The following is a 23934-nucleotide window of genomic DNA, read 5'->3' as shown; positions in this document are numbered from 1 at the left end:
CCTGGAACTTTCTCACCACTAGTCCATCTGATTTTTCTGTTCTAGGATTCAGTATGGCCTGCTAAAAAATCTGGAGTCAGATCTTGAAACCCTGATGAAGAGGATTATTTATTTTATTTCACTATATGATAATCTTTTACTTTCAAAATTCAGAATTTTTGGTTCTTTCAGGCATTTTTGTGGGGGTTGGCAAAACAAATTTTCTCTTACCGTCTTTGCGACCTGTTGCTTTGTGTCTCTCACCTGTCTTCTGTCACTTGTGAGGCAGTTCCATTTGTGACCCTGTCAGGGTTGTTCATGTTATACAACATAAAGTCTGTAAAAGTACAGTCCCTTTTACTCCGAAGACATTCCACAAATAAATCCTTAAATCTGGGTGTGGTTTTAAGAAGACAGAATCATTAGAACATGTAATTGCAGGTTGCTAGTGCAAAATCCCCAAATCAATAGTCTAGCTCAACATCTAAAATCTTTCTAATCTACCTTGGATTTGTATGGATAAGTGAAGCAATTTGCTAAGAATTGAACACCAGGGTTAGAATACAGGCTGGTGTAGCTCAGCAGGTCCTCCTGAGCCAGCGCTGTGCCAGAGGGCGGGGCCGAGGGAGAGGGCGGGGCTTAGGGAAAGAGGAGGGCCAAGGAGGAGGGGGGTCCTGCCCTCCCTGAGCTGACAGTTTCATGGCAAACACCTTCACCATGTGAAGAACTTGGAGTTTCTTCTAAGAACACTAGGTTTGAAAAGAGTCATAAAAGAACGGGAGTGACAAAATCCAATTTGTCTCAAGTAGGGGAGAGCAGCTGGAAGGCCACGTGGGAGACTCGTGAGTCCAGGTGGGCAGTGTTGGTGGCTTCTACCTGAGCGGTGGGACAGTCAGTGGGACAGTCACCGGGAAAAAACGAACAGATTTTAGGCATTTTTAGATGGTAAAAAGGAAAGGATGAATGATGTCTGTGAAGGTAGGATGGTGTAAGGCCCAGGTTTCTGGGTGGATTAATGAGGTAAATGATGGTCCTGCTGTGCTCTGAGCAGGGAAAGCTGCAGAGGGAGCTTTGGGGGAACCCTGATGAGTTCAGCTGTGGATAAAGTGAAAGGCCGTTAAATGTGTGGTCTGGGAGCTCAGGTGAGAGCCAGTAGCGAGTAGGGGGAGGGGAGAGAGACGTTCAAATCATTTTGTCTTGTGAGCATACAAATAATTATGAGTAATGATACACTTACGCCTCTATATTCTGGATTTAACACCCATTAACATTTTGTTATATTGACTGCAGAGGTTCCTAATATATTTTAATAGAAATAAAATAAATAGAAACAAAATAGTGGAGTTAATAAACATCTTAGAGTTGATGTGTGTCCTTCTATGTATTTTGATACCTCATCTGTTTATAACCATAATCTATAAAAAGTTAACTAGTTTAGCATAAGTGTTAAACAGAGGGACGTGACACACAGTTTTGGGGCTTGAAGCTGATCTTCTCGGGCAAATTATGTAGCCTCTCTGTACCTTTGTTCCATTTTCTGTGACTGCCCCCGGGCCCCTCATCACAGATGATTTCCTAGACTAGATGATGGGAGGGAGGCTGCTGAAGGGAGTAAGAAGTGGCAACTGCTAGGGACACTTAAGAGAGAGACAAAAAGAGATTAAAGTCAATAAACTCAGTACAAATACTCTCAAAAGAGAAAGAATCCTGCAGTGTTTTGAGCCACTTAGCATAAGGGAAACAAAATCACGTGGACCCAAAACTCTTGAGCATGTGAGTATTGTGGGTGGGAATGTGTCATCAGAAAAGGGTTGAGAAAAGGTCTTTTGGTTTCCCTTGACGTTTCCATTAACGATGGGGAGCAGAAGTGAAAACCCTCAGCTTCAGTGGAAGCTACTGTTTTGTGTGAAACTGACCAAACTTTGGAGACCAGTCATCAGCGGTGCTGGCAAATGAAGAGATTTCGTGATTGGGTGGGGCACTTGCTGTGACTTCCAGGTGACCTACTGGCTGGGGGCTGTGAGGCGGGCAGTAGGTTTGCAGGGAGACCCGGGCATAATCCCTGGCTCTGAGGCTGCTGGTCTGACTAGCAGACCTGGGCACAGGCAGTCCTAATGGGGCAGCTCGGGATGTGGCCTGGGACACCTGCCGTGCTGAGGGGGAGAAGAGCGCTTCCCTGAGGGGGTGTCCCTGCGGAGAGTGGAAACGTCCTCCTGCAGGGGAGGAAGAGCCTCTGAGCAGGGTGCTGGATGCACAGGCAAGACCACCCTGAGCACTGAGGGTTTGGGGAGCCGGAAGTCACACAGTGGCCCGAGCAGCCTTGTTCCTGAGAAACTAGAGGGAGAAGAGGCTGAAAATTCAGGCTAGGGTCAGACACTGTGGTGGGTTATGAGTGACAGTAAAGGACTGGTCAGGCAGGCACGAGAGAACCCTGTGGGTGTCCCAGCTGGAGCGTCACGCCAGAGGGTGGAGCTGAGTTATAGACTTTGCCACTTATTAGCTGTGTGACTTTGAGCAAGATCACCCCACCTCTCTATATATACCTTCATCTGTAAAATGACACAGTGACAAGCTCGTGTCATCAGAAGGCTTAGTTTAGCTCTGATCCTCTGTGTCCAGTCCTGTCAGTGCTGCCCTGAAAGTTTCTTCAGTGGCTGCTCTTACTCTGAGATGGGAGGGCATAGAGGGGCTTTGTAGCGCCCGAGGGCAGGAAGGGGTTGCTTTAAAAACAGACATGTAGCCGCCTGCAGCTGCAGGCCTGCAGGCAGTTTGGTTGATGGTCCTGGAGAGGACTTTGGAGGCCTTAGCATCATCGTAAGACTTGTTTTCCCTTGGGGGCCGGAATAGCCTATGCAGATTAATGTGGAAAATTTGGGCTTCTGGCAAAGCTGTTTTCAGAGATAGTAATATACATAACATATCGTAGAAAATATAATGCTTTTATTTAATCTGTGGGACTTTGCAGCTGTTGGGAACAGCTCTGTTGGCCTGGTCTCCACGGAGGACACTAGGGGTCGGCAGAGCGTGCGGGAGGGCAGGTAGCCTGCAGTGCTGCTGCGGGGTGTTCTCCCGAGTAGAGCACTCTGCTGAGTTGACTCTTCTCTGAGTTTGGTTGCCAGATGAGCAGACAGCAAATTAATGAGTTCTGGTGGGATTCTATAATGACAGAAAGAGGGACCCGTAGTTTTTCTGGACTAGAACACGCTTTTGGTTCCAGATCCAGTGTGTTCCATTACAGAATTGATGAGTTGTGTCTATTCTGGGACTTGTCGACTGAAAGAAATGTGTAGCCTGAAAGTTTAGAGTTACACTTTATTAGGCGGGAGGACTCGAGGCTGGATGACAGCCTTCAAATCTGTCTGAGGGTCTGCTCCCAAGAAGTAGGGGAGGAACTAGGATTATATAGGAGCTTTACAACAAAGACCAGGGAGTTGGAACAATAAAAGATTGCTTGTTATCTAAAGAAATCCAGGCATCTCAAGTTAAAGAATTTAGTGCCTTTTTATGTATCATTTGACCTCACTGGATTCATTCTTTAGACAAGCACCTAGCTGTCTAGGGCAATTATCCTGTCTTCTTATTCTCAGTCTGTTCAGAGGGCAGCATTGTGAGTGGCTGTAGAGGCTGGGCTTCAGGTCTGTACGCACTGGGGTGTGGCGGAAGCCTTGATGACTTGGTTTCAGCATTCTTTGTTTACTGACATGGTTGTAGTATTTTAATTCACATTGTAGTATTTTCATTCACAGACTGATTGTGGATAATCTGGAAACTTGCAAAGGAAACGAGATGGAATTACTGCAGGTACCTTCTACTTTAATAAGCCGTGTGCAAACATAAACATGGAGGAAGCATACATTTGAATTTGGTGGTGTAGGGAAGGTTTTCTGCACATTACAGGAGAACGCAAGGCAGAATATCTCTTCTTTGTTGGCAGGGATGTGGGTCAACCTGTCTTTTCTGTAGCGGTTTCTGAGAGCACTTTATGGTAATTAACAAACATTGACAAACGGTGGCACACTTTGCATTTAAGAGCTGACCTGTGCAAACGTGTATTGGACAGGTGGATTTCATAGGCAAGTGGTGAGGTGGATTGGAGAGAGGTGTAGCCCAGGCCTGGGCTCAGATTCAGGTTTAAATCGCCATTTCCTCACCAAAGGACCTTGGACTAGAGTGTAACCTCCATTAAACTGTTGGTGAATCTGTGAAATATGCATTATAATATTCGTTTCTTCCTGGGTTTGTTGAAAGTTTTAAACAGTATTATAACACACATGAAACACTTAACAGGCACTTAGCAGTGTTCACTGTGTCTTTCCGCCCCGCTTAGCGTGTGTTACAGCCGTAAAGGTAGCATGTGCCTGTTGAGGACGTACTGGTAGCCCCTTGAATAGGTTGTGAATTTGGTGATTTCCTTTAATCCTTGAAACTCTACGTGCCATGGGCAGTTATTTTCATGAACAGATGAGGAATCTTAGGGTAAAGAAGACGGTGTAATTTGCCCAAAGTCAGACCATAATTTTGGGTGCAGGGGCCTCTGTTCAGCATGGGCCCCTGGGCTTTCTGCCCTCTCCATTCAGCACCAGAGCCAGACGTGGAGTCGCCTGTCTCGCAGCCCAGAATATCCGGCAGGCAGCAACACAAACCTGGACCTGTTCTGCTTAAGCAAAAACTCTGGAGGGGAGGCAGGTACTAAAGGGATAAATGTAAAAACAGACGACTGCAAACTGTTATCAGCTCAGAGAAGGAAAGGAACACGCCTCGCTGTGCAAAGCTGGGAGCTTTCCCTTCAGGGCTGCTCTGGGGGCGTTCATTTCAGCTAAACAAACTCCGCTCCTGCACCAAGGCATGAAGGCAGGGTGCATATAACCAGGCTGACTGTGCCTCGTTGATCATATTCATTCCTAATCCAGTGTCAGCTGTCACGGGCACTTACCTAGTAAACAGATGTCGGCCATAATCATCACGCACTTTGCTTGGTAGTTTTATTGGCCCCACTTTTGAGATGAGGTAATTGAAGCTGGGGAGTTTGCTGCATGCCCGTGATTACCTTGGAAATACCCCTACTGGTCTTTCAACCTAGACTGGTGTGGCTGTTACATCCCAGCCCTGTGAATGGCATCGTGTAGCTTCTACCAAGTGGCCCAAATGACTGACATTGATTTTCTTAATCCGTAGGAAATGGTATGTGACAATAAGAGAAAAGGTGGTAAGAAATTCTTTCGAAAACTAGAACAAAATCCAATACTTCCCCAGCTGGGGTAGCGTACCCAGTGTCACTCATCCCACTCACAGCCTGGCACCTCATCCCTCCCGACTCCGTGTTCAGAAGCCACTCTGAGCCTTCGAAGAACATTTTGCCTCGTGACACTGTTGACTAAGACCTATGACCTCTCTGTCCCTGGTTAACTCTCTCTTCAAGGCCATTTAAATTTTATGCAGGCTCCTCCACTCCGATGTAAGAAAAGACTCTTTAAACTTCTTGATGAAGCTCCTTAATGAAGATCTTGTGAAGGAAACCTAGTCAAAACCTGGGAGGTATGCACACAGTGACTGCATGCAACTTCAGCACTTTGTGAAGTTCAGAATCAGAGGGGTGGGAGACTCAGAAAAGGCTTTTTAAGGTAGAAAGGGGAAAGTGAAAGGATGCACGCTGTGTGAGACTGAAACATCTCGGTCCCAGCCAGCAAGGCACCTGCGTTCAGGATGGTGTATGGGGAGTACAGAGTTCTCACAAAGAAAGAAGTGGTGGGATGGGAGGGAGGACAGATAGATTCTTTACTAGGGAAGGAAAAAGTGGGCTGAAAATTTCCTGGTTGAATAAGAGGACTGTGACATGATGTGCTTGCATTTTGGAGATAAGGGTTTTGTGGGGACAGGCCTAGGAGAACGCTCTCTGGCTGGGGAGTCAGCACAACAGAGAACCACAGAGAACCGAGCTGACCTCAGGGCCCCTCCTGGGGGAGGGGCTGCCCGCCATTTTGGTCCTGGGGTCTACTTCTGTCCCTTAGCTGGGGCCTCAGAACTCCCTTCACATCCCAGTCCTGTTGATAAAAGAAAACATATGTGGGGCATGGGAAGGGCTGTGTCCCAGGCTTTGGTTGAGCCCCTGGAATGTGCCCCACCAGACGTGGGTCCTTGGCTTCATGCAGGAAAGTTTTCAAGAGCAAGCCACTGTTGAGTAAAGGTAGATTTATTCACAGAGACACATTGAAAGGCAGGAGAAATGCCACGAGGTGTGGGGGTTGTGTGCTCAGATTAAAAGTAGGTACACACTCCACAGACAAATTGTGGGCCTTCTCTGAAGAGGGAGAGAGAGTGATGACCGCGAGGTGGCGCTGTGTTGCTGGTTTTCATGGGCTTGGTTGTTTTATATGCTAATAATTAGAAGGAGCAGCCTAAGGGCAAGGGGCTGGGATTCCCAGGGAGTTGGCCATTTCCCACCGTTTGACCTTTTGTGGCTAGCCTTGGGATGGCCATGGTGCCTTGGGGCGTGTTATTCACCATGTTACTATTACAACGGGTGTATAATGAAGCTCAAGGTCTGCTAGAAGTAAAATCTCTTCATCCTGAGCCTCAAGGCCTACTGGGGGTTGAATCCTTCACCATTTTGATGTTAATTGCTGTGGCCTTCATTGAATGGCTGTGCTCTGGCTCCTTCCATCCTGTCTCACTGTGTTGACACAGAGAGAGCAAAGGCCGGGCCCTGCCTGTGCTCCTGCATTTAACAGGGAGAGGGGTGGGGTGGGCTGAGGATGACTCTGAGTGGTGAGAAGGATGTTTCAGATTTTCCCACGTGGGACATGGGGACGTGCCATCAGCCACCGCAGATTTATCTCACGGGCATTATCGCTTGTGTCACTCATCTTTTTCTATTTTTCTTTCTTTTTTTTTTCAAGTATTTAATCTAAATTTAACATCAGGTTTTCTTAGGAAAGAAATTTCTCTTTTTCTTTTCATTGGGGCTCTTTTGGAGGGGTAGGTAATTAGGTGTATTTATCTGTTAGAGGAGGCCCTGGCGGTTGATCCCGGGACCTCGTGCACGCTAAGAACACGCTCTACCACTGAGCTCTACCACCCGCCCCATCATCTTTTACTTTTTGCTTTAGCTGTCAAGAATCTTACGGCTGAATTTCTATTCGGCCTTTAACACTTACCCTGACTTCATGGCATTCGTTTTTATGAGTTTACTTCCCCCTGGTTTCATTTAAGTATTGAATCTCCATTTTCTCTTCACTCTAACTTTTGTCTTTTTGTTGTTATGGTTGTTAAGCTGTGTTAAAAATTGTTTAATTTCTCTTTTAGCAGGAGGCTGAAAGTAAATAAATATGTAAACAAACTTATCACACTTAAATGTCTTATACATTCTAAGCTGTTTATTAGTTACTTAAAAACCGAATTGAATACTGAAGTGATAACATTTTAAAATTATTTTTTAACATTTTATAAAAGTATAGCTGATTTACAATATGATATAAGTTTCAGGTGTACAATAGTTGCACAATTTTTATTGTTATGCTCCATTTATAGTTATTGTAAAACATTGGCTATATTCCCTGTGTCGTAAGATACATCCCTGTAGCGTGTTTATGTTACATGGAGCAGTTTGTATAAGAAAGTTGGGTAATACAAAGTCTGGGGCGTGGCTCTGTCTAACCCATGTTCCCGGTCACCCTTCCTGTCAGAGCCCAGGCCCTCACTCCTGTCTGCAGGGGAGCAACTGGAGGCAGCCCTCATCAGCGCTGGCACCACCCTCTGAGTGGCAGTGACAGCAGTGACTGTGTGTGGACGTGCAAAGTGTTGTTCCAGGAGCTTTACATGCATTTCTGCATTTAATAATTAAAGCCCTCCTGTGAGGAATCATTTTAGGTTTTTAATGAATAATACATTTTATTTTGATTTTGAGAGTTCAAACTTCCAGAAAATTTACTGGAATAGTACAATAAAGGCTTAGATACAGTTCAATTAAAGGGCACTATTTGCCCTTTTGTGTCTGGCTTATTTTAGTATAAACTTTCCAGGTTCATCCATGTTGTAGCCTCAGTCAGTACTTTATTCTTTTGGTTTTATAATATCCTTTTTCTTTTTTTTTTCGTTTTTTCTCTATTTAACAATATTTTCATTGAATTCTAGTCAGTTTATAATGTTGCATCAGTTTATAATTTTGCATCAGTTTCTTGTGTACAGCACAACACTTCATTTATATAGGAACATACATGTATTCATTTTCATATTCTTTTTCAACATAAGTTGCTATAAGTTATTAAATATATTCTCCTGTGCTATACAGTATAAACTTGCTGTTTACTCTATACATACTCAGTATCTGCAAATCTTGAACTCCCAATTTATTTCTTCCCACACCCTCTCCCCTCTGGTAACCATAGTTTGGTTTCTATGTCTGTGTGTCTGTTTCTGTTCTGTAGATAAGTTTATCTTTTTGTTTGTTTTTTTAGATTCCACATGTGAGCGATCTCATATGGTATTTTTCTTTCTCTTTCTGGCTTACTTCACTTAGAATGACATTCTCCACGTCCATTCATGTTTCTACAAATGGCATTATTTTATTATTTTTTTATGGCTGAATAGTAGTCTATTGTACAAATATACTACAACCTCTTTATCCAGTCATCTGTCAGTGGACATTTAGGTTGTTTCCATGTCTTGCTATTGTAAATAGTGCTGCTCTGAATATTGGGATGTAGGTATCTTTTTGAATTACGGTTCCTTCTGGATATATGCCCAGGAGTGGGATTGCTGGGTCATATGGGAGGTCAATGTTTTGTCTTTTGAGGAACCTCTGTACTGTTTTCCACAATGGCTCCACCAAACTGCAACCACAGTGTAGGAGGGTTCCCTATTCTCCACAGCCTCTCCAGGATTTATTGTTTGTGAACTTCTGAATGATGCCTATTCTGACTGGTGAGATGTGATATTTGATTGCAGTTTTGATTTGCATTTCTCTGATAATGATATTGAGCATTTTTTCATGTGCCTATTGGCCATTTGTATGTCTTCATTGGAGAAAAACTTCTTTAGGCCTTCTGCCCATTTTTGAATTGAATTGTTTGTTTTTCTTTCTTATCAAGTGTAAAAGGTGTTATATATTCTGGGAATTAAGCCCTTGTCAGTCTCATTTATTGCAAATATTTTCTCCCATTCCATAGGTTGTCTTTTAGTTTTGCTTATTGTTTCCTTTGCTGTGCAAAACCTTGTAAGTTTAATTACATCCCACTTGTATATTTTTGCTTGTATTTCTATTGCTTGAGTAGACTGCTCTAGGAGAACATTGCTGAGATGTATGTCAGATATTTTGCCTATGTTTTCTTCTAAGAGGTTTATAGTGTCTTGTCTACATGTTTAAGTCTTTAAGCCATTTTGAATTTATTATTGTGTATGCTGTGAGGGAGTAGTCTAACTTCACTCATTTACATGCAGCTGTCCAGTTATCCCTACACCATTTTCTGAAGAGGCTGTCTTTACTCCATTGTATGTTCTCACCTCCTTTGTCAAAGATTCAATGACCAAAAGTTTGTGGGCCTATTCTTGGTAATTTTGTTTATCCGTTCATTGATGGATGGATATTGTTTGTAACCTTTGGCTACTCTGAATGATACTGCCATGAATATTGATGTGCAAGTTTTTGTGAGAATATGTTTTCATTCTGTTGGCTGTACAGTTGGCCCGCCATATCTGTAATTTCCACTTCATGGATCCAGATGGCTGATTGTAAAGGGACTCGAACATCCTTGGATTATGGTATCCAGGGTGGGGGGTTCCTGAAACCAACCCCCCGAGGATACTGAGGGATGACTCTACATGTAGGAGTGGAATTGCTGAGCCATATAACTCTAACCTTTTGAGGAAACACCAGACTTCTCCAAAGAAGCTGCACCATTGTCCCTTTCCACTGGCCGCAAATGAGGTATCTCTGCCTCCTCAACGACACTTGTTATTGTCCATGTTTTGATTAAAACCGTCCTAGTGGGTGTAAAATGAGAACTCATTTTGATTTTGATTTGGCTAGTGATGCTGAGCTTCTTTTCATGTGCTTATCGGCCATTTGTGTATTTATTTAAATCCTTGGCAAATTTAAACATTGGGTCGATTTTCTTTGTATTGTTCAGTTGTAAGCATTTTTTATATATACTGAATACTAGTCTCTTCTTAGATACATGCTTTGCAAAATTTTTCTCCTATTCTGCAGATTGTCCTTTCACTTTAGTTTTTTTAAGCATTAAAACAATTTCTTTACAGGGGAGGTAATTAGATGTATTGATTTATTTTATTTTTCTTGCTAAGCATGCTCTCTGTCACTTGATATACCCCCTTCCCCTGTCATTTCACTTTCTTGATGATGTAATTTGTAACAAATACGTTTTAAATTTGATGAAGTCCAGTTTATCTGCTTTTTTCTTCTATCACTTGTGCTCTTCGTATTGTATCTAGGAAACCAAAGCCTATCCTAGGACCACAAAGATTTATACTGTGTCTTCTTTTAGAAAGTTTATATGTTTAGTTTTTACGTTTCTGTCTGTGATCAATTTTGAATTAATTTTTATTTATTTAAAATATGGGGGTCCAGATTCCAGATTCATTCTTTTGCCTGCAGATACTCAGCACTCCCTGCACCATTTGTTGAATAGACTATTCTTTCAATGGAGTGTTGTTGACACCCTTGTGGAAAACTGACTTTAAATGTAAGTTTTTCCCCCTGGCTTTTTATTATGTCTCATAGATTTATTTATCCAAACTTATGCCAGTAACATTCTGACTTAGTACTATAGCTTTTTAGTACCCTTTAAAGTGAGTCCTCCAACTTTGCTCTGCTTTTTCAAGAGGGTTTTGGCTGACCTGGGCCCCTTGCACTTCCATATGAATTTTGGGATCAATTTTTCAATTTTTGCAAAGAAGTCAGCTGCAATATTGATAAGGATTCCACTGAATTTGTAACTCACTTTGGGGAGTCTTAACATTTTTAACAATATTGTCTACCATTCCATGAACATGGGATGTGTTCCATATATGTAGATCTTTTAAGTATTATTTCGGTGATACATCAAATTATTCAATGTACAAATCTTGTAAATTTTTGTTAAATGTATCTCTCATTTTATTTTTAATGCTGTTGTAAATGGAAAGGCTGAGCTTCTTGAGGGTAGGACTATATATTAATTTGTTTATTTCTAGGATTTCTACACAGCAAATAATCTAGGTTTATATTTGCTACATAAATCTATCCACAACTCTTCCCACCCCCGTGTTATAAGAAACCAAGACCCAGGTTAAGCTACCTGAACACCTATGTGGAAGTGAGAAATGAGACCCTTGGGTGGGGCTTTGTGAAGATGATACTGAGAGCTTATTTAGGATGGCTTCATCTTAAATTCCTTTAAACAAAACTTTTGGTGTAGTCAGATACATTAAGATCATGCGGTTTTGATGTGCAGAGGAGCTAAGACTATCATTTTCAAATAATTTCTAGTGAGAGTGTTGTACTTGAAATCAAATTTGCATCAATCTTTGAAGATATATGTTTCAGGAATTTTGACTAAAGAACACCTGTCTTTATTCATTAATGACAACTAAATTCTCAAGCAACATGTAAGAGTTTGAGCAAACTGCCCCAGCCCGCAGTGCTGGTTGGCTGCAGCTGTAACTGGAGTCAGTGCTTACCACTCCCAGCCCCCTTGGGCTGATCTGCTCAAAGGTGTTCGTCCAAATATTTGTCTGTAGTCTGTTGGACAAAGCCATAAAACATTGAGTTAAGGTTGCTGGAATGCAATATATTCCTATTAATATTAAGTAAGCACATATTGAGTGCTTACTGTATGTTGGGAATTGTCCTTCAGCCTCACATGTATATTATTTCACTTAAAACTTCATACATTTCCTTGTTATTCTCACTTTACAGATAAGGAGACTGAGAATTAGGTCTTCTGTATTTTGGATGGAGCTCATTATCAATGACAGGAAGTTGTAAGGAAAAAGATATTGATTCATCCTGAGAAAATATTTTTCTGACCGTCAGCAGTTAAGAGGGTGAACACTGAAGAAGGTGATCATTGTTTGAGTGAGACGAGCCCCGGGTTGTACGGAGTCAGCATCCGTGTCCTGGACACGGCACGTGTAGATCTGTGTGGTGGGTGAGGCGGCGAGGCCGCGCAGGGAACGCGGATGCCGGGCCTTTGGGCTGTGCTCAGGCCCAGTGGGGCTTTCTCCTAAGGGCAATGGACCGTCATTGACAGATCTTAAGTAGGGGAGTGGGGTGCTCTCGTAGATCACTTTTGTCTTGTAGAATGCTTAGAAACATTTAGAAGGCTCTGCAGGAGGTGATGTGATGAGTCAGATTAGGGTGGCTGCCAGGTGTAGGATTGTAGAATTTTCAAGTGGTTTTCAGTCCCAGTTTTGTGGCTGAGTAGCTGTGTCACTTTGGATGATGCACTCAAGGAAGTAAACAATTTATCTAATCAATTGAAGAAGTGATGTACCGACCTCCAAGGACTGCTGTGGCGATCCAGTGAGATAACGTGTGCACAGAGTGCAGCGTGGTCCCCAGCACACAGTCAGTGCTGAGTGAGTGCCAGTGAGTACCTGGTAGGTCAGGTGTGGGTGGTGGGACTCGGTGACTGAGGAAATCTGGGCCCTGAAGGTGGGGTCCAGTCACATCTGTGAGTGATGGGCCTGAGCTGGGAGAGGCAGGGAGACCTTGCCCCCCGACCAGGGGCCCTGGGTAGGACGGCTATGGGAGGAGCACCGTGAAGTCAACTTTTTGCAGGTGGAGCTCGAGTTGCCTTTGAGACATCTAAGTGCATTGTCATGAGCTCAAAGAGGAGGTCTGGGCCCGGGCTGTGAATTTTCCTATAATCTTAATCCCTGAGGACGCCGAGGTATTGATCACTGAACGTGAAGACATACTTTACAGGACAAGTGAATAGTAGTATCATCTCTGTCATCAAAGCTCACATCTCTTTATTCATCACAAGTTTGCTATTGGGTACTTACAGAGCTCACTTCACCGCCATCCCCTGGGCTCAGGCTCCACAGTAAAGAGCTGGTGAGCCTCCCTCTTTTCCAGAAGAAGACACATTTAGCTGGTAGAATTCTGTACCTTGCCAGACTTTGAATTTTAGTTTGTTGATTTAATTCTATTTTCTGTTAGCCATCTCCTGACAGGAGAGACGTTTTACATCATGGACATATTTCAATTAGCTGTTACTGAGAATTGCTGATCTGATCTATAGTGTAAGTATTATATTAACCTTTTAGAGTATTTATCATTTTTCTGTCTTTGCCCTTTAATTTTGTATGCCCCTTCAAGTCTCTATCCTATTTGGGGCCTTATTTTTTTTTAATTAAAAAATGTCTATTTGCAGTTAAGAAAACAAAAGAAAAGAAAAAATACACATGATAGCTAAACTTAGAAAATATCTAGTGTGTTTTCTGTCTCGGCAACGGAGGGTTCTAGAAACTCGTGAAAACCTTCATTACACAAGTTTCTTAAAATGCTGATTAAGAAATAAAACCTTCCTTCTTCATCTTTCAAGCTGCACAGCTAATTGTGAAGAAATTGAGGGGAAATCCTTAGAAGCCAAGACAAACCAGAAAGCAGGGATTCTGGGTGATACGCGAGCCTTAGAAGCCCTGGGGTGCCTGTTGGCTCCTGTACTGAGTTTCAGTTGCCTTGACAGGAGGGTAGGAGGTGAGCCCGAGACTTCTCACACTGGGAGTTGGATGACTGATCATATGTAAGGCCAAGCCCATCCCGAGAAGCATGGTTTACTAAAGGGTTAACTATGAAAAACAATTCCTCAAGGTAAGATTGTAAGGAAAGTCAATTTTTTTGGAAGAGGGGAAAAATAACAAATCCAAAGTAAGGATATAGTTTAAAGCTCTTCTGGCATGAGAGTAACCACAAACTCCTGGAAGACAATCACAGCTACTCCTGGAATGAGAAGCTGTGGTTTGAATGAATCAGTGAGCAGCCATTCCGAAAAAGGCCTCCAGAGTCTTGAGGATCAAGATACTTGACTGCAAACACCTGTCTTCCAAGGTCTCAATCAAATATCCAGAAAGGTTTTAAAGGAAAGAAGCCATAATCATAGTTCTATTTCTTAACATTACTTTATGCTAGGAATTCAGAGGTGACTATGGAGTTGTCTCCTCTTTTATGGACCTTACCTTCTCTTTGGGGAGACAAACTGACATAGTTGGGGAGCTTGGTGGAGGGAGGTGATAGTCTGTTGCAATTAGCCAGGAGAGGAGATTAAGAAAGCAGTGAAGGGTGGGTGAACATTTTAGCTAAGGACATTCTTGTTCTGCTGGCCCTTAATTGCAGGCTCAATGAGCAGTCACTGGAGGGAATAGATCTTACGGAGGATGGACTTAGCTCAGGCCTCTTTAGAATGGACAAGTGAACCTGGAGAAAGACAGTCAAATCTGTGCAGACATTGAAGTTCACTTGAACGTGCTCCATCCCTGAGCCAAAGATAGGACAAATATGCAGCACTTCTTAAGGACAGAGGAGTCGTTTTTAAGGTTCTCAAAAATGAAGCCCAGGGAACCGAGATGGCCAGTTGTCAAACTGTGACTTTGCTCTTTGGACGGTGTACCCACCAAGGGTATTGGCCTTTTATACATTTCTATTTCTCTTTAATACATGTCAGGTGATGAGGACGTGGGCACAAGTGTTTGACATCTTGTCGAGGCGACTTTGGGTACCTGCCTAGAAACGCGGGCACGGCTACAGCTGCGTCACACATGTTGCCGCCCATCCCGCTCCCCGGCTCTGTGACCACGGCAGAGTGGTTCCTTGTTGACCTGTCCATCTCCTCTGTGACATCATAACCCATGAAAAGACCGGAGAGTATTAACTTGGCTTTGTTAAAGTCAAAGGAACAGATCTAATATGGAGTCAGATTTGTTCTTTCCTATTTCAGTATTGCCATGGAGAAGACAGTTTGGGCAGCTTTTTATAGGGTCCTCGAGGCTTTCTCTCTCAGCCTCTGGGGGCCTCTATTGAAAACCCTTCATAGCTGTCTGGCCTGCTGGAAAACCACTCCGACTGTTTTGCCCTGAAAATGTGTTCAGTTTATAACTCATCTCTACTCCTTGGAAAACAACTCAATAAAAACTCAGTTGGTTTTCCACCAGCCATGGGCAGGGGTGAGGGATACCTTGTTATTATTTCATAAAATAATAATAAAAATAGTAATAATAAAAATAGTAATAGTAATAGTAATAGTAATAGTAATAATAATAATAATAATAATAATAATAATAATAATAATAATAATAATAATAATAATAATAATAATAATAATAAAAGAAGTCTTAAAACAGCACTGGGCACATAGGTGAGAGTCAATAAATTCTTCCTGGCTTAAATCAAAAGTGATGACTCAGTGATTCCATGGCAGCTGTATTTGCTGAGCTAGTTACTCCTTTGCTCCATTACACATTTTTTTATCTGAAAAAGAAATACATGCAAATGGTTAAAAAAAATTCAAACAGAGCACAAAAATACACAAGTGAAAGAAGTTTTCCCTCATCCTCTCTTCTTTCAGCCCTCCCTGGAGATGCCACTGTTTACTATCCTTTGGGTGCTTTTCCAGATATGCTATGCACATTCCCACCTATGTATGTAAATTCCTTTAAAGTTTTAGTTATTTTTAACTTAAAGGGATTTAAATCCTCAAGTGGCTTCTGCCTGGGTAATAGAACAGAACAAATCTGACTCCATATTAGATCTTTTCCTTTGACTTTAACCCTATGCTCTGTCTCCTAGGCTTCATCTTGCTTGTAAAACAATGTTGCTTAGAGCCTGAAATATACAGGAGAACCTATTCTGAAGGCTCTGATCTTTAAGTATATTTAACACATTTTCATTCATAAAAAGATAAGAAATTGCAGAATAGAAAATAACGTTTGTTTTGTTAGAGGTTTACAGAGATTTGACCCAGGCAGATAGCTGCAAGAACAAAGGATTCTAACAAGAAGGAATTCCTACACCAAGAAGATTGCAACAACCAAGCACTTAGGAAAAGAGCCTGAATTCTGACTTGGGGAGATGGTTTTCCAGGACATTAGTTTGCCATCTAGGTCTACAGAAACTTGCTATTCCATGCCCCAACACCTGGTCTCCCAACTTATTGGCCTGTCCTGCACTGAAGAGAATGAATTTGGATTTGGTAGCACTCCTATCTACCTAGCAAGCTGGGCACTGGAACTGAGTGTTATGGAAACAACAGGCCAGCCAAGGAACAATCACCACTCGGAGTGTTGGCGTACTCAGATTTATTATGCCGGCGGGCTCAGAGGGGCTTCTGCTCCGAAGTTCTGAGCACCCACCTCCAAGACATACACATGAAGTTTTAAAGGGTTAATTACAAGTAAGGGTGTATTAGCCAATAAGTCTCAAGCAACAAAAAGCAAGGAATCAGCACACTGGTGCTTGTCAACTTGTAATAGACACTTGTTGAGCTTCGATTTACGACTTAGCTTGTTAGCCCAGTTAACTGACACTAAACTTCAGATTTACGAGTTAGCCCAGCAGAATTTAGATCAGTAAACCGACACTTATCACACTTAGATTTGTGACTTAGCTTGTTAGCCCAGCTGGGCTTTTCCTTCACATGAGGACAGCTCTCCCACTCCCAGGGAACTACTGTGAGCCCTTGATGGTTCCACTAGTGTGGAGTGTGGTTTACCCAGGACGGATGGGGACTATGCACCAACACTCAGGCAGTCTGCTCTGTCTGGGGCTTTGATCTTGAACCACCCCGCTCCCTGCCAGCCCAACACCTGGGACAGTGGAGCTAAGGCAAAGATCGTGCCTGGCTGTTTCCCAGCGTGTAAAAGGGGAATATGTACTCTTCCCAAGGTAGTTCTGAGCGACAACACCTGCGGGTGCTTGGTTCCCAGACCAACAGAAAACCCTGCTCCGCGTGGGGGCAACAGGTGTGATACCCGTAGGGGTTCTGCAGCAGCATCGGATGGAGGGCTGGATCAGGGAGGTAAAACTTGAGCTGCGGGCCTTGAAGTGTTACAGAAGGGTACAGAGGCAAGACTGCCGCCTTCTTCAGGGTGCCACCAGAGGTAAAGCTTTTTCTCTCCATCCCCGCTAGGACCTTACCCTTTCCAGATCCCTCCCTTCTCTCTGCTCTTCCTGTCCATTTGTCTCCCTCCACTTTTTCCCTCCTCTCCTCCCCCTCCCATCTTTTCCCTCCCTCACTGCCCCACCTTCTCTCGCAGAACCCAGAGCGGATTGCTGGCCCTCCTGCGCATGGGCGGTCGGTGTCAGCTGGACCGCGGGTTGGAAGCTCCAGCTCGGAGCCGGGGATTAGCCCCAAAGGCTTCTCAGCTCTGTCGCCCGGCAGGCCTTTAGCTCCTGCCCGGGGCCGGTGCCTCTGGCTGTGGAAGTGCAATGTGGGGTCTCCCGGGAAAGGGGTCAGGTGGCTGCGGGAGGGCGGTCCTCGTGTCACAGACCATGAGGGCGCGAGTCAGCCTGTGTTCAGCTGAATTGCTCGGGCTAGACCCCTCTGCCCGCGCCACCTGCCCCAGTGCCCCAGTGCCACAGCTTCCCGGGGCCAGGTGTGCACCTGCCGCCTCTCACCCAGCCGGGCTCCCCTCAGTCCGCTGCTGGCGTCCCCTTCCCCTCTCTCGCCCGCGAGTCCTCTCCTCCCGGGCTTCCTCTCCTCGGCCACCGGCCCGTCCCCACAACTGGGCGGGCTGCGTCCCAGGCGGGCGGGGTCTGCGGACCCGGACCGGGCAGCTGGGGCTGGGGCTGGGGATGGCCTCCGAGCGGGGCTGCAGCCCGCGTTTCCACCCATTTCCCTGCCCAGCGACTACGGGGCTGCCCTGGTCTTCCTTTCCCGCTCCCTGAGGAACAGCTCAGTGGCGTCTGCGCTGCTCCCTGGGCTGAGAGCCTCCGGCTGTAAAGCCCAGCTACTGGTGGAGTCGGGAAAAGGGATCCTCAGTGCCAAGAGAGCTTCTGTCTCCTCCCTCAGTGTTTCTGCCCCAGGTAAGTACCTTGAACATTTTCAGGTGTTATGATGGCGGTGCTTGTTGGTGTCATGTGTTTTTATAGTGAGAGGGATTACAGTGTTGAAAGCAGGGCTTGGTTCAGTTAAAAATGAGCTGAAGGCATAAGGCTGTGTCATCCTCATTCCTTCCCTCTCCCAGGGTGAAACGTGTGACCATCGATTTTAAAATGACAGTTACATTCCCTAACTAGCCCAGCCCAGCTTGGTGTGTTAACAGGAAGAGCACCACCAGAGGCGTTGGAGACCCAGGGACATTGCAGTCCTAAAGAGCTCCTGGCACAGTTTGGTTTGTTTTGGTTTTTTGTTTTTCTTAAATTGTGGGGCAGACTAAGTAGTATAGAGGGAAAAATAATTGTCAAGAAATACTTTTTCATATAACAGCTTTATTGTGATATTGTTCACACACCATGAAGTCCACCCATTTAAATGGTACAATTCAGCAGCTTTTAGCATATTTACAGTTGTGCAACAATTATTATTCCAGAACGTTTTCATCACATCAGAAAGACCAGTGGAAATGAATGACCAATCCACCCCTCCCCAGTGGTGGTTCTAAAGAAGTTTCTTGGCTATTCTTGACCATAAATTAACTTGTTACATTCCATGAAAAATCTGGTAGGAATTCTAATCAGAATTGCAATGAATCTGTCTATCAAAATAGGAAGAATTAATGTCTTTATGGCATAAACTTCTTCTACCCATGAATATAACTGGGACCCTATATTTTCATCTCTCCAGAGCCTGGCCCATGGGAAGTCCTCACTAATTGTTGGGCTTGTGAATGATGAGATTCTATACATCATTAGTTGCAACTGTAGCCTTTCACAGAAGAGAAAATTAACCTCAGTGAAGCCAAGTGACTCTCTGATGGTCAGAAAGAGTGACAGCCAGTGCTGGAGAGATCCAGTGGACTTGGTGCTTGCAACCAAAAATCTTCAGCAGCTACAGCTAAGGGGATTAGAGTGTTCTTTTATTTTTTCTTAATGGCGTTGCTTTTATTTTTACTTATTTTTTAAATTAATTTTTATTGAAGTGTAGTCAATTTACAATGTTAGTTTCAGGTGTACAGCAGAGATTCAGTTATAAACATATGCATATGTGTATAAATATGTTTTAGATTGTTTTTAGTACAACTCATTACAAGAAATTGAATATAGTTCCCTGTGCTATATAGTAGGTCCTTGTCATTTATTTTATATTTATTAACGTGTATCTGTTAATCCCCCCTTTCCTGCCTGCTAAACACAGTTGGCTTTCTATGTCCATGAGTCCATTTCTAGGAGCACCATTCTTCTTAGTAATATATGCTTGTTGGCTGCTTTCAGTTTCAGTAATTCCATCTGTGGGTGCTTTTCTTCTGGTGGCCTTTATGTGGTTTGTACATGTGGTAATAGAGGTCTGTATTTGGGAGAACTCCAGGCCTCGTGTAGTCCCTGGTACAGAGTTCCCACTGAGTTGATGCTTGAACTGGGAAAAAAACATAGTAAATGTTGGAATTTCCAATATGGTTGAGACTTCCAGGTTTCTATAACCTGCTTAGCCCACCTTAATATTGGCTGCACCCTTACTTGGTAATTTGGTGGAATTCCATAGTATGGTGGTGTAGAGACAGGGCCTTTTATGCTTATTCTCTTTCCTTATTCTAACACTCATTCTCCTGGGTCTCCCAGATCCTCCCCCAGCAGTGCCCAGGGCTGGCTTGGTGCTGCGCTGAGGATATATTTATTAATAAGGACATTTCCTCATCTCTTCTGAGCCTCCATTTTTTTCTCTGCACAATGAGGGCTTAGACTAGATATGTGCTTTTCAGTTTCTTTTAAAGCCATGTTTCCTTTGAGAAACAGAAAATGCAAATCACTCCTCCCATCCCAACACTTTAGATTTTGATGCAGCCTCCAAGGAGTGACATAGCACTTTGTGGAAAATTGATGTGATTGTGATTCCAGGTGGCACAGAAAAGACTCTTCAGAGATTTCTTGCAGGGAGAGGGCAAGAAAGGTGCAGTATGTCACACTTTCTAGTGTGAGCACTGGAGCATTGGCTTGGATTTAAATACGGTGTCTGACGTGGCCTCTCTCTAATCATGTACAATGTGATAAACTTCTCTACCTCAGTTTTTCTTGATGTGTCAAGTTGGCGTGATAATATTTTAGGGCTTTTGTGAAACATTATACACATAATCCATTTGTGTTTCGGTAGAAATAAGACCTGCTAGGGATTCAGGGATTTGTTTAAAAAAAAAAAAATCTTGTCCATAGCAATCTGTCGGTGTGTATTTTGAATTTCCTGGAGGGTGAGGGTTGAGTCTAAAGTCCATCGTGGGACAGGTGGCCCATAGTTTTCTGTGCGCCTGATTGCCCCCTCCTCTCCAGTCCTCTTCCTCAGTGCAGGATCAAGTTCCCTAGTAGATTTACACAGAGTTCTTGTGGAAATGGCTTTTCATTTTATTGTTTCACGAAGAAGGGCTGTCATCATGATCTCTGTGGTCAGGTTTTGAAGGGCTGCCATCATGATGTCTAGTCAGGTGAAGGCTATGCAATTGGGAGTTTCTATTTAATAAAAAGAAAAAAATTACAAATAGAAAATTAGAACAAGGGTGATGACAGGAGCTCTTGGAAGTGGGCACCATTAGTTTTGTTAGCTTCAGGTGCAGTGGCCTCTTGCCACGAGGACCCATCCTCTTGCTCTGAAGTTGGAGGGACCAATGGGTTGAGTGGGAATGTTAACTGAGTGTATCTCATGTGCTGGGCATTGTCCTATTTGTGCTTTGTGTTCCTTATTTGAGACAGTGAGCTCATTTAACCTCAATAGCCTCTTTAAAAAATTAGACTTTTTATTTTGAGATATAATGTAGATTCCCATGTAGTTGTAAGAGATTATATGGAGAGGGCCTATGGACCCTTTGTATAGTTTTCCTTAATGGTTCCAACTTGCAAGTTTGGGGTACAATTCATTACTGACTCACTAACAATTTGAGGTTTGTTTTATTGCCCTAATTTTATTCACGATTAAACTGGGGCTTAGAGAATCACACAGGCCTGACCAGGTCACCCACATGGTTAGTGTCGAGACGGGTGGAACGTGGGCTTGGGATTTCCAGGCAGTACCATTATGATGGTCTGTGGCAGGGCGCAGCATTCACTTTGCTGGTTTATTCATTCATTCAACAAACATTATTGAGTAACCTCTGTGGGTCAGATGCTTTCATAGGGTTATCTGATTCTTCAGCAGTCCTGAGAATCAGGTAATGTTTATATTTTTTAATCTGAGAAAATTAGCTCTAAGAAGTTATAACCCCCCCCAAAGGAAATATAGCTCATAAAGGAGCGATACTAAATTTTACAGTCACCCCTTTTTATGCAGGTGGTACCCTAGGCATTTTACATTTGCAAACTTCTGTAATCCAGATATATTCATGTAAGACAAAGATTTTTTTTTTAATTGAAGTATAGTCAAGTTTACAATGTTGTGTCAATTGCAAGGTTTTTTTTTGAATTTTGAATTAAAAAATATTTTTTCAGGAGGGTAATTAGGTTTATTTATTTGTTTCATTTTTTAAAATGAGGTACTGGTGTTTGAACCCAGGACCTCGTACATGCTAAGCACGTGCTCTACCACTGAACTGTACCCTCCTCCCCAAGGCAAGTTTTCTTATCCATTATTCTGAAGCTTAGGAGTTCAAATAAATTGGATAGAAAACCAGATCTTTTGATCCCACTGTAGTCCTTTTCTTTATATTCTGCTGAAGGAGGTTGGTGAAAGCACTTCCTTTGTTCACTTCCTTATTCAGCACTTTTCAGCAGTGACTTTGCATCAGGGCCTTGGTAGGTGCTTGGAAACAGAAAACAAGAAATGACCCTTCTCTGCAGGGCAGGAAGCCTAGACCAAAAGCTGGGTAATGTGATCCGAGCTACGGTAGCCATTTGAAGACTCTGAGGACAAACTGTACCCCCGGATTTATTTGAGCTTCCCTTGCCTTTTGGTTGGTACACACCAGGTCACCGCAACCCAGATGGGCCTGCAGCCCACAGTAGAGTATATACCTCGATCTCCTCTCCCCTCTCGTCAGGGCCTGCAACATGAGCATCCCTGACTACGTGCAGTGTGCTGAGTACCACCAGACTTTCCCCGTGGTTGTCGAACACGTGGGGATCATCTCAGAGGAGAATTTCTTTTGCATCTATAAAGGAATCACCTTGGTGAGTCAGATCAGTCCGTGCGGCTCCCAGTGGGCAAACTGTATCCACTACAGGCACCACTATGCGCCCAAGAATGGATGGAGCGACTTCCAGACCCACCGCAAGGTCTTGGGCCTTGTCATCATTACTGACAGCCTCTCGGCCAAGGCTTCGAAAAGCTCCACGTGCAGAGGAGCTGTATGGCACCACGCTCTATGACTCTCAGCTCTTTGACATTCTGCTGCATGGGGAGGTGGCCGAGCAGCAGCGCACCGAAGTGGCCTTCAATTTACGAGGACTGCAGGGTGGTGGAGAAGAGGATCGAGGACTTCACTGAGTCACTCTTCATCTTGCCCAAGTCCAAGTGGCTGGACGGTGCATCCGACAATTCTGGGGACAAGATCCTCCTTCTCTGCTTCCCATTTGAGAAGGAGGACATCATGGGACTGGACACAGAAAGCAGGTAAGTTTACCTGGAGGCCAGTCCACCCTGGCTGTGTGCCGGGTTTCTTCCCTACATCCAGAAAGGGATCAGCAAGGAAGAGGACTCTCTTGTAGCCAAGGGTGGAGGAAGGTGCAGCCAGCCGGTTTACAGACATTTAAAAGTGAATCCGCCATTGTTTCAGAGAGATCCTTTTAGGGTTATTGTGGACACTTACTCCAGCTTTTCAGCCAGGACCCTGGTGGGACCCCTGGAGTTGCTGTCCAATAGAGTAGCCAAAGCCACTGATGCTAGGAGAGCTGGGGAGGAGGCTGCTCTGAGCTGAGATTTGCTGTAGGTCAAATGAACATCAGACGCTGAGACTTGTCTAGTAAAAAGAATGTAAACTATCTTATAACTTCCTATATTGATTACATGTCAAAATGATAGTATTTTACATACAGTAGTTTAAGATTTGTTCTTAAAATCAGTTTCTAGTACTTGTTTTTTCTTTGTTGGTTTGTTTCTTTGTTTACCGTTTTAAATGTGGCAACTGGGAAACTTTCTTTACATGGCTCTCATTTCATTTATGTTGGGCAGCCTGTCTTAAGATAGTCTCATCCCTTTGCTTGTAGATGAGATGCTGAATCCCGAGAGGCAGAACGAGGCGCTGGTTGAGCTGGGGCTGGAGCCGGTGTCTCCTGCCTCCCAGGCCCAGCACCTGTTCGGCTCAGGCCCTCTCTTCCTGCCCGACAGCCAGCATGCCATGTTAGGACATCAGAATCACCGCCAGGGACCTCCGAATGAACTCCTTATGCAGGGAAAGGCGTATCACGGAGTATGGGAAAGAGCAGGGAAATGTTCATCCTCACTTTGTCCCTGTGATTAAGTCAACGGCCCCACTTTGTCTCGGAATTACAGACGAGCTCTTCTGGGCTGCCTACCCCCCCACCATCTGCTCTGTTTCCCCGTGTATCTATAGTGCTGTCCTTCGTGCAGAAGAGGGTGACATGCCTTTGCCGAGAGGTGGTCCCCCTTTGCTGGGGAGAGTGAGGGAAGCTGTGTGCCCACGGCCAACGGCCTCAGGCCTTGAGTCTGGAGAGTACTCATGGCGGTCTGACAGGTGACGGTCGGAGGACCTGGCACGGCTGCCGGGCCAACTGTGGAGGCGGTGCTCTGTGATTCTTGAAATTAACTAAGATCAGATTCTACTTTCTGGTTATTGGTAAGTTGGAGGAGAAGATGCCAGAGAATTGATAAAAAGAATGTCCAGACCAGCCCTGTGAGTGATAGGCACAGGGGACCCGAGTCCCCC

At 44.1% G+C, this 23934-nt stretch overlaps 1 protein-coding gene across 1 annotated transcript in view; it reads left to right on the top strand.

The window, feature by feature from the left end:
* The window catches only part of LOC141577129 (uncharacterized), a 177025-nt gene that overhangs the window by 97471 nt on the left and 55620 nt on the right, over positions 1-23934 (top strand). The window contains exon 22 of the mRNA XM_074361176.1: positions 46-22661. The gene's annotated coding sequence lies outside the window, so the exon portion shown is untranslated. The remainder of the gene's footprint in view (positions 1-45; positions 22662-23934) is intronic.

This window comes from Camelus bactrianus, chromosome 3 (genome assembly GCF_048773025.1).
Source record: "Camelus bactrianus isolate YW-2024 breed Bactrian camel chromosome 3, ASM4877302v1, whole genome shotgun sequence".
Taxonomy (NCBI): Eukaryota; Metazoa; Chordata; class Mammalia; order Artiodactyla; family Camelidae; genus Camelus; species Camelus bactrianus.
The sequence above is the reverse complement of the archived record's forward strand: the minus strand, read 5'-3'. Positions and strand labels throughout refer to the sequence as shown.